We start from the raw sequence: 11,382 nt of genomic DNA on the forward strand, positions 1-11,382 counted from the left end.
TGTGATCATCCGAAGAGGTTGCTTGGTTACCGCATAAACAGCAAACAGCGCGCTCACGCTACCATAGCCCGTCGTGTTTAGCGGCCAACAAATGAAGAACCACAAAGCTATGAATGAGCTCCTCCCTCATTTGCTACATTATTATCTTGGTTCTGATGCGGAAATCGAAGAATGAAGTGAAATCAGGAATTTTATTTTATGCCCAATTGCTTTATGTTCTGATTTACGTTTACCTCCCGAAGGCCTGCTGCCTGGTCCAGTTGCTGCAAGAATCAATACCGTGTATTTTTTGAAAGTATGTTCTACCATCAGGAAGACACTACAGTGCACAGAACACACGTTAGACATTTAGGTCATATCCCTGGTACTTTCAACTCAAAGTACACCCGGTAAAACTAACACCTGTGCAGGCACGCAACCTTACTATCCATATGTTCTTAACCTTCGAATGAACATGATCCTTAGTCTTTACAGCGCCTCGCAACAAGCGTGTTTACAATCTCTTCGTGCGTGGATCCATCGTGCCCTTCACCCCGGAGTAGCTTGAAGCGATCTTCTGTAATGCTTACAGTCGGTAACGTTGAACAATCAAGCCACTCGCTCCCAAGTTAAGAATGCTGGACTCCTTTCACGGGCTTGCGCTTGGTTTTGCTTGTTCACAGCATTTTGCGCGCCCATTTCCTCAAATCACTTCTCCGCCGAATCTGTAAACGAATCACCCCTACTGCGGTTCACGAGCTCATGCTTTCGTTTATATTCCAAAGAAAACGTTTAAGAAATTCACATAACTATTCGGCGACAAACTTTGAAAACACAACAAAAACCAATTAGAGAAACATATTTCTCACAACGAAGAACAAGTTGCATAATAATTAAGAAAGCATAAAGATGTATGCTCATTCCCAGGTAGTTACTTAAACACTCAATGGCATTTGTCTACACTCGTGAATTGGAAGGTGTAGATGTACGCAGTAGCAATCCCAGAGGCGATAACACCCTAATATATCTTGCCTCAGTTATCGCTGTTCGGTTATGACTGTTATTCTTTTCTCAAGCACGCTAGCTAATGCTGATGTCTGCAGTGGCTGTTAAACCACTCTGACCAACGCCGTACCAGTGAGGGCGATTTGGCTTGGTTAGTTTATGGGGTTTAACGTCCCAAAGCGACTAAGGCTATGAGAGACGCCGTAGTGGAGGCCTCCGGAAATTTCTACCACCTGGGGTTCTTTATCGTGCGCTGACATCGCACAGTACACGGGCCTCGAATTTCTCCTCCAAAGAAATTCCAGCCGCCGCGGCCGGGATCGAACCCGCGTCTTTCGGGTCAGCCGCCGAGTGCCATAACCACTGAGCCACCGCGGTGGCAGTGAGGGCGCTTTGTCGATAAGGAATAGAAACGCTTGCACGCATAATAATTTGTGTGCGATATTCGAAGCCTCAAGACATTGCGCGACGCTGAACTAAAGACAAATCACGTTGAAGTCTTCGAGCCTTTATGTTGTCTTGTGTCTGCGTCTTTTGTGCGTTTTTTTGGCAGAACGAAAAAGACTGCTTGGTTTGCCTGAAGCTACGTGCAACTCGACACTGACGCAGTCTACTTTCGTTTCTCAGTCCATAAAGGTGGCAATGTGACAGGAGCCTATTGAAATCTGTCCCCTTTTTAACCACTGAGAATAATGTCAAAACACTTGATATCGCGTGATGCCGTTTCCATCGCAGAGAGGCGTGCATACAGTTTTGTTACGTCGTAAATTGGAAAGAAATCTGGCTGCGAGGCTGGTGAACGTTGAGGGTTCCGCATCGTGCCGTCTACCTAAACAAACGGGACCCTTTAGGGTCTAGACTACTGCAGTTACTTCCTTATTGGCAGGCAAAAAAAAGTGATAGGGTTTATGGTGAAAGGCAGAAAAAATCAGGATTGTGCTCCTTCGTCTCACTTTCATATTTTTCATATTGGCCGCAGCACATATTAGCTCTCTGAGAGCAGAAATGTCCGTTAGTGGCTGATGTCACAAAATCTAGACAAGCTGCTATTTTGGCAGTGACTCTGCAGCTGCAAGTGCGTCAAGATAGAGCGGTTTAATTTTTTCACAACCTGGAGTCGTGCTTATGCGCCCCGGAACAATAATTGAGCCGTCATGTACTGTTGGCTTCATTTTGCTGGAAAACAAAATTCTTCTGGCTCATAGGACTTCATGAGATCAAAACGTCCGAAGGCGTAAATAACTCCGTAGTGAAAAAAAACTACAGCGGTGCTTACCATGGGATTCATGTCATAATGAGTTATTAAGCGCCTGTTCAAAGGTACAAGCAGTAATAGTGCATAAACCAGTGCATATACGCCCATTATTGCCGTTGAAAAGCAATTAATGCCCACAGCTGCAAGGAGAGAGAGAGATACAGAGAGGGGGAAAGGCAGGGATGCTAACCAGCAAGGTATCTGATTCTGTGACTACGAGTTGATGATGATGATGATGATGATGATGATGATGTACCGGCTGAACATGTAGGCGAGATAACAATGCTTTGTTATGGGAGCGCCATAGGAGTGCTTAGAGTAAAAAGATATTAAATGCCTGAATGGTACTACATTTAAGGCCACCACGCCATGAAAATGATTTCTATTTGCGCCGATATTTTGTAAAGAGCGTGCACATCACATACTTCTTCCTTGCACTGGCCATGGTGTGCTTACCCGAAGGCGGTGTGCACATTTCGTTTTGGGCGCAGTAGCAAGCGCTATGCGGTGTCAATGCAAGGGAAAGGTTGCCAACTCATCGATATCATTCCGGAGACCTGCACTATAGCGAGCCTCATGGCCACGTCCTCAGCACAGCCATGTAAATGCCTTAGCTATGATCTGCTTCCGATTTGGAGCCCATCTTGTTGTGCTTTCTGATGCGTATTGCAACCAAGTATCTCTCCATTTGTGATTTCAACTGTCGCTTTGTGGGTACCTGAGCTCTCAGCGCTCCTATTTACATTAGGTATTCCTTTCATAGTACGTTTTCTTCATGTGTATGGCGAGGCCGCGGATAGAAATAGCGCATTTCCGCTCAAGATTTTTTTAGCTGCCATGCAGATGAAATATACATGTATAACGGTGCTGTGCAGCCGCATATCAGAGTAGTGATGTTGTGGTTGACGTCTTAATCAGCAAGCTTGCTCGCCCTCACAATATGGGATTGCCAGATGTCGCTTTTGTGTCCGAATGAAATGCGAAATACTTCTCCATGAATTGGAAAGTAAATCCCGGTATGTGCATGGATCTGAAGCCTGCAGCGAGTTTGAATTCATTCAATAACTATTCGTTGTTCATTGCAGCTCAAAGGGGTTTCATTTTAATGTTACCGCTTTAGCCAGCGATCCCCGTCACGGCCTGTGCTCAAAATGCTTCCACTCTGACCTGATTAGCATTGCCAGATGACTAACCATTCACATGTTTCGTTGTCTTTTGGGGGAGCTACTGATAATCCAACACGGCTGCCCGAGATGATGATCCGTCGGCCATTCTAGCCTTCTGCTGTGCTATCCTGCGCTGCCTGGAGCGGCGTTAAAACGTCCGTGCAAGTGTGTCCCTTCGAGGGGAGTGAGCTCTCAATTCAGGCCCTGTTTTGTGCTGCGCGTCGAAGATGTGCACCATATCTATTATTTTACTCACAGCGCTACAAGAGCGGGACATGGACGAAAGGCTAACACAAACGAGCGCTGACTATCAAGTGCTTTTTTTTGTACTGAAGAACTAAAGGCCTCTACGCCTTTCATTCTTAAAGGCGTATTTCGTTCTTCAGGCATTCAATATCTTTTTGCTCTATACATTGCTATGGTACTGTCGTAACAGAGCATTGTAATCTGGCATTCGTGTTCAGCTGGTAACTCGCAGTCACAGTCTAAGCATCTCTACTTGCAGCTGTTGGCATTAATTGGTTTCCAGCGGCAATAATGGATATATACGCACTGGTTTATGCACTATTTTTGCTTGTACGTTTGGACAGGTGCTCAATAACTCGTTATGACATGAATCGCATGATAGGCACCGCTGTAGTTATTTTTACTATAGACTTAATTAGGCCTTCGGATGTTTTGAACTCATGAAGTTCTGTGAGCGAGAAGAATTTTGTTTTCCAGCAAAATGAAGCCAACAGTGCATGACGGCGCAATTATTGTTTCGGAGCGCGTAAGCACGACTCCAGGTTGTGAAAAAAATTAAAGCAGTCTGTCTTGACGGACTTGCAGCTGGAGAGTCACTGCCAAAATGGCAGCGTGTCTAGATTTTGTGACATCAGCCACTGGCGGATATTTCTGCTCTCAGAGAGCTAATATGTTCTGCGACCAATATCGAAAATCTGAAAGTGAGACGAGCAGTATAATCCTGATCCTTTCTGCCTTTTACCGAAAGCCCTATCGCCTTTTTTTTTATCTGCCAATAAGAAAGTAACTGCAGTAGTCTAGATGGTCCAAGGTCACGTTTGTTTAGGTAGACGGCACGATACGCAGCCCTCAATGTTCACCAGCCTCGCAGCAAGATTTCTTTCCAGCTTACGACGTAACAATAATGAATGCACACCTCTCGGCGAAGGAAACGGCATCACGCATTATCAAGTGTTGTGACATTAATCTTAGTGGTTAAAAAGGGGGCAGATTCTGACTGGCTCCTGTCCCATTGGCACCTTTATGCACTGAGAAACGAAAGTACGCTGCGCTAGTGTCGAGTTGGAGGTAGCTTCAGGCAAACCAAGCAGTTTTTTTCGTTCTGCCATAAATCACACAAAAGACGCAGACACAGGACAAGATAGTTGCACGAAGACTTCAACCCGATTTGTCTTTAGTTCAGCGTCGCGCAGTGTCTTGAGGCTTCGAATATCCCGCAAATATTATGGATGCTAGCCTTTCTATCCCTTCGCGACAAAGCGGCCACACTGGTACGGCGTTGGTCAGAGTGGTTTAAGAGCCACTGCAGACATCAGAATTAGCTAGCGTGCTTGAGAAAAGAATAACAGTCATAACCGAACCAGCGATAACCGAGGCAAGATATCTTAGGCTGTTTTCGCCTCTGGGATTGCTATTGCGTACATCTACACTTTCTAGTTCACGAGTTTATACAAATGCCATTGAATGTTGAAGTAACCACCTGGGAAGCGTACACGTTTACGCTTTCTTAATTATTATGTCACTTGTTCTTCGTTGTGAAAAATATGTTTCTCTAATCGGTTTTTTGTACCATTTTTCAAAGTTTGTCGCCGAATAATTATGGGTGTACAGGTGCGTCTTCGAAGCGCAGGTCGGAGGCCGTTGATCAAAGACGCGTCACGGCAGGCACACACCCAGAGTCACTCCGGAACCAGCACAGCACTTCGTTCACCTCTTCGTCGCACCGCGTGAACGGATGCCGGTCGTTCCCATTACAGTTACCTCCCCGGCGAAAAGGAGCCATCCTGGCGACTTACGGGGACGAAAGAGTTGGCGGGTCATAGTAGGGCTTAAGACACTCGACGTGTACAGTTTCACGCCCCCGGCGACGATGATCCGGAGATGGGTTAAGGGGCTCAACTACGTAATTCACGGGAGAAGTTTGTTGTAGAACGCGGTAAGGGCCGTGATAGCGGGAAAGCAGTTTCGTGGCGAGGCCGGGAGTAGAGGAAGGCACCCAGAGCCAAACGAGTGCACCGGAGGGATATGACACGGGAGGGTCCGAGGGGTCCCGAAGGTGCTTCTGGTGCCCCTGCAGTTGTGTGGTGAAAGAGCGCGCAAGTTGTCGACATTCTTCGGCAAACATGTGAGCGTCGGAAAGGGATGTGGTCTCGGAAGGCTCAGGACGGTAGGGGAGGATGGTGTCCATGGTGGATGTAGGCCCGCGACCATATAAGAGAAAGAAAGGGGAGAATCCCGTCGTTGTCTGCGTAGCCGTATTATAGGCGTAGGTTACGAAAGGAAGTACTTTGTCCCAGTTGGAGTGGGCGGTATCAACATACATGGCGAGCATGTCACTGAGTGTGCGGTTGAACCGCTCAGTCATGCCGTTGGTTTGTGGGTGATAGGCGCTGGTACAGCGATGAACGATTTGGCATTCCTTTAGCAGCGCCGCGACGACTTCCGAGAGAAAAACACGGCCACGGTCACTGAGCAGTTCTTTCGGGGCTCCGTGACGAAGAACAAGACGGTGTAGGATGAAAGAAGCAACATCCTGTGCGGTAGCAGATTGGAGAGGCGACGTTTCTACGTAGCGGGTGAGGTGGTCAACGGCCACGATGACCCAGCGGTTGTTAGCCGAACTCGTTGGAAGCGGACCGTAAAGATCGATGCCGACGCGGTCAAAGGGGCGGGCAGGGCAGGGTAACGGCTGCAATGGAGCGGGGTCGTGGCGGGGAGGGTTCTTGCGACGTTGGCAGGCTGTACATGACCGAATGTACTGACGTACGAAGCGGTACATACCGCGCCAATAATAGCGCAGACGCAGGCGAGCATACGTTTTCAATACACCGGCATGGCCGCATTGTGGATCGGCGTGGAAAGAGGCGCAGATCGCAGCACGGAGGTGGCGAGGAATCACCAACAGCCACTTCCGCCCGTCGGAGAGGTAGTTACGCCGGTATAAGAGGCCATCACGAACGGCAAAATGGTGGGCTTGGCGACGAAGAGTCCGGGACGAAGAAAGTGGCGAGGGATTAGACAGTAAGGTGAGGAGGGAATTGATCCAAGGATCCTGCTGTTGTTCGGAAAGCATATCAGGGACACCGAACGACGAGAAATCGCAGGCACAGACGAGGGCAGAGGCGGAATCGCAAGGGAGTGGTGAACGGGAAAGTGCGTCGGCGTCGGAGTGCTTGCGTCCAGAGCGATAAATAACGTGAATATCAAATTCCTGGAGACGTAAAGCCCAGCGGGCAAGTCGGCCAGAGGGATCTTTGAGCGAGGATAGCCAGCAGAGAGCATGATGGTCGGTGACGACATAGAACGGCCGGCCGTAGACGTAAGGGCGGAACTTGGCAATCGCCCAAATGACGGCGAGACATTCTTTTTCTGTGACAGAATAGTTGGATTCCGCCTTGGTGAGGGCGCGGCTGGCGTAAGCCACAACATATTCCGGATGGCCAGACTTCCTTTGGGCAAGAACTGCGCCCAACCCCACACCGCTCGCGTCAGTGTGAATCTCGGTCGGACAGCCGGGATCAAAATGGCGGAGTATTGGGGGGGATACCAGGAGGCGACGTAAAGTGGTGAATGCTTCATCGCAAGCGGGGGGACCAAGACGATAGATTCGGGCTGCCGGCAAGAAGCTGTGTTAAAGGTGCAATGATACAGGCGAAATTCCGGATGAAGCGGCGGTAGTAGGAACACAAGCCTACAAAACTGCGAAGTTCTTTTAAGGTGGTCGGTTTGGGAAAGTCAGCGACGGCGCGGAGTTTGGCAGGGTCAGGAAGGACGCCATCTTTGGAGATGACATGGCCTAATATCGGCAGTTTCGTGGCACCGAAGTAACATTTCTTCAGGTTTAGTTGTAGCCCGGCAGCAGTAAGGCACGTGAGAACGCGCTGGAGGCGTAGTAAATGAGAAAAAAAATCTTTGGGAAAAACGACAATGTCATCCAGATAGCACAGACACGTTTCCCATTTGAGCCCGCTGAGAATATTATCCATCATTCTCTCGAATGTGGCTGGAGCATTGCAGAGGCCGAATGGCATGACATTGAATTCATACAGGCCGTCGGGGGGACGAAAGCGGTTTTAGGTCGGTCAGCGGCAGCCATGGGTACTTGCCAGTAGCCAGAGCGTAAGTCTAAGGACGAAAAATACTCCGCTCTCTGCAAGCAATCTAGTGCGTCGTAGATTCGGGGAAGAGGATAAACATCCTTGCGAGTAATCTGGTTGAGACGACGGTAGTCCACGCAGAACCGAATGGAGCCATCTTTTTTCGTCACCAGGACAACAGGAGAGGCCCAAGGGCTGTGAGAGGGCTGTATTATGCCGCGCTGTAGCATATCGTCGACATTGTCACGGATGACGCGGCGCTCTGTGGGCGAGACGCGGTATGGTCGCTGGCGCAAGGGGGCGTGCGTACCTGTGTCGATTTCGTGAGAGACGGCAAACGCACGGCCCAAAGATGGTTGGGAAAGGTCAAAAGACGTGCTGAAGCGCTGGAGAAGTGTCAGTAGCTGGTCACGTTGAGCGAGCGGAAGGTCGGCAGCGATGGCGCGTTGAAAGACGTCGACGGGAAGCGGATCGGGCGTGGTCGCACAAATGTCCAGGAGAGCAACCTCGGGACAGGCACGGTGAGCGGAGAACTCGTGGGCAAGAGCAGAGTCCAGTTCATCGACACGACCGAGGCATTCACTGCGAAGGAGAGAGGACGGGCAAACAAAAGGGTTGGACACATAAATGGCACAGTGACCATCGGAAATCGTGAGAACGGCGAAAGGAATCAGAAGGTGGTGTCGGCGGGTGGCAGCTGTGGTGGGTGTGAAGAGAACAGGGCTACTGAAGGCGGAGTCAGGTAGGAGCGGGACGAGGGCAGAAGAGAAGGGAGGTATGGCGGTGTCGGCAGCTACGAGAAGTTTAGCGGTGGGCACTGGCAGGTCGCACACGGAAACGTCACCGAAGATAGCGCGAGTTCAGCACGAGCACAATCAATCACTGCACGGTGGGTTGAGAGGAAGTCCCATCCTAGGATGAGATCGTGAGAGCACGCACTCAGCACAACAAACTCGATGATATATGCTATGTCGTTGACAGAAACTCGTACCGTGCAGGCTGCGATGGGGTGGATGCGCTGTGAGCTGGCCGTACGGAGCGAAAAGTCAGACAGGGGCGTCGTCACCTTGCGAATTTTGCGGCGAGGAGAGTCACTAATCACAGACACAGCAGCGCCCGTGTCAACGAGCGCGAGAACAGGGACACCTTCGACAATCGCATGAATCACGTTGGCGGGAGGAAACGGAGGACTTGGCGAGGTCGCAAAAGACGCAGTTCTTGCCTCCGGAACTGCGGCAGTTAGTTTTCCTCGCGGATGGGTTCCGGTCGCCGAAGCATTGGGGAAATTGAGCGGCGGCGAGGGGAAGGCGAGCGGCGAGTAGAATACTGGGAGCGAGGCATAGACGAGCGAGAAGAGCTATTGGTCAAGGGCGGCTCGGGATCGTATCCGTACGGATGCACAGCCTCCCCAGAGCAAGGCAAGCGCTGACGGCAGAGACGTGCGACGTGCCCTGGAAGCCCACAAGCGTAGCAGATGGGCCGATTATCGGCGGTGCGCCAAGGGTTCGTAGGGTGTCGTCGTGTGCGAGGAAACGAGGCTGGGGGAAGTGGGATGGACTGGGGTGGAGCATAATAGGCAGGGCTGCTGCGATACGTGGGGGAGTCAAGCGAGCCCGGTGTCCGGGTGACGGCTTCAGCATAGGTGAGTGGTGCTGCGACAGGAGGAGGCGGGGGGCTGGATGGCAGGACTGCAGCGACCTGCTCCTGAACAACACGGCGGATAGTCGGCGCAAGGGAGGGCGCGAGGTCGGCACTAGGGCACACAGGGTCTGGAACGTGATGGAGAAGAGAAAGCTGGCGGGCGACTTCCTCGCGTGTAAAATCTTTTACGCGCTCCATGAATAGGGATTGGTCCGAAGACGAGGGATCAAGAGACAAGCCAGCAAGACTCTCGGTAGGCGCACCAGACTGCCGCGTAGAAGCGCGTTGCTTGCGCAACTCGTCATAGCTCTGGCACAGCTCGATGACGGCACTGACGGAGGTGGGATTCTTCGCCAGGAGCATTTGGAAAGCGTCATCGGCTATCCCTTTGAGAATGTTGTTAACTTTGTCAGTCTCTGGCATCGAAGGGTTCACGCGCTTACATAAATCGACGACGTCTTCAATGTAGCTGGTGAATGTTTCAGCCGGTAGCTGGGCTCGAGCACGGAGACGTTGCTCGGCGCGAAGTTTCCGCACGGCGGGGCGGCCGAAAACGTCCGCGAAGCTTGCCTTGAATGAAGACCAGGTGGGAAGGTCGGCCTCATGGTTACGAAACCATAAGTTTGCAACGTCTGTGAGGTAGAAAAGGACGTTGCTCAACTTCACGGCGTCGTCCCACCGGTTTTAAGTGCTGACGCGCTCGTAGGAGGCCAGCCAATCGTCGACGTCCTGGTCGTCCGTACCGCTAAATGGGGAAGGGTCGCGCTGGCGTTGGACTCCGGAACAGAGGACGGTGGGAGGGATGGCCGGCGATGGCTGCGTCGAAGTGTTTGGCATTGTTGGCGGTGCAAGTTGCGTTCCGCTCCGAAGTTCCAGGTTGAGCACCGGGACGGGGATCGAAGCACCTCCACCAAGTGTACAGGTGCGTCTTCGAAGCGCAGGTCGGAGGCCGTTGATCAAAGACGCGTCACGGCAGGCACACACCCAGAGTCACTCCGGAACCAGCACAGCACTTCGTTCACCTCTTCGTCGCACCGCGTGAACGGATGCAGGTCGTTCCCATTACATGGGAATTTCTTTCTCGTTGCCTTTTGAATATAAACGACTGATTAAACAAACAAATCGAAAGCATGAGCTCGTGAACCGCAGGGGGGGGGGGGGGGGGGGAGTTGATGCGTTTACAGATTCGGCGGAGGAGTGATATGAGGAAATGAGCGCCCACAAGGTTATGAACAAGCAAAAAAAAAAACGCAAGTGCGTGAAAGCAGTCCAGCATTCTGAACTTCTGACCGAGTGGCTTGAGTGTTCAACGTTGCCTATTGTAAGCCTCACAGAAGATCACTTCAAGCTACTCCGCGGTAAAGGGCACGATGGATCCACGCACGAAGAGATTGTAAACACGCTTGTTGCGAGGCGCTTTAAAGACTAAGGATCATGTTCATTCGAAGGTTAAGAACATATGGATAGTAAGGCTGCGTGTCTGCACAGGTGTCTGCACAGCTTTAACAAGAGTACTTAGGCAGTGCTTCATGTGTCCTAAAAATAGATGCTAAGAACGTTATCAGCACTGGGCAGGCTGGAACTTCGGAAAATATCGAAACTTCGCGTCTGGAAGGATATGCGGAGAGCACAAAGGCATTTGCAACCGTAGCGTGCTTGCAACAAAACGCTTTTAATAGCAGTGTATGTGTGCTGGCCTCTTCCACTTCTCTCTCATATACGAGGTGTGCACGCAACTATGATCGCAGCAGTCTGTCGGCAGTAGTTGTTAAACAAGGAATTATGAATGTCATAAGAGTTTCATGAAGCTGTGTTGAAAGTACCAGGGATATGACTTAAGTTTCTACTTTGTATTCTATGCACTGTAGTGTCTTCCGGATGGTAGAACATGAGCGTACAAGAAAAACATACTTTCAGAAATGCACAGTATCGATTCTTGTAGCAATAGGACTAGGCAGCATGCCTTCGGGACGTAAACGTAAATCAGAATATA

This window comes from Amblyomma mixtum, chromosome 2, assembly GCF_055824585.1.
Source record: "Amblyomma mixtum isolate Tamu chromosome 2, ASM5582458v1, whole genome shotgun sequence".
Classification (NCBI taxonomy): Eukaryota; Metazoa; Arthropoda; class Arachnida; order Ixodida; family Ixodidae; genus Amblyomma; species Amblyomma mixtum.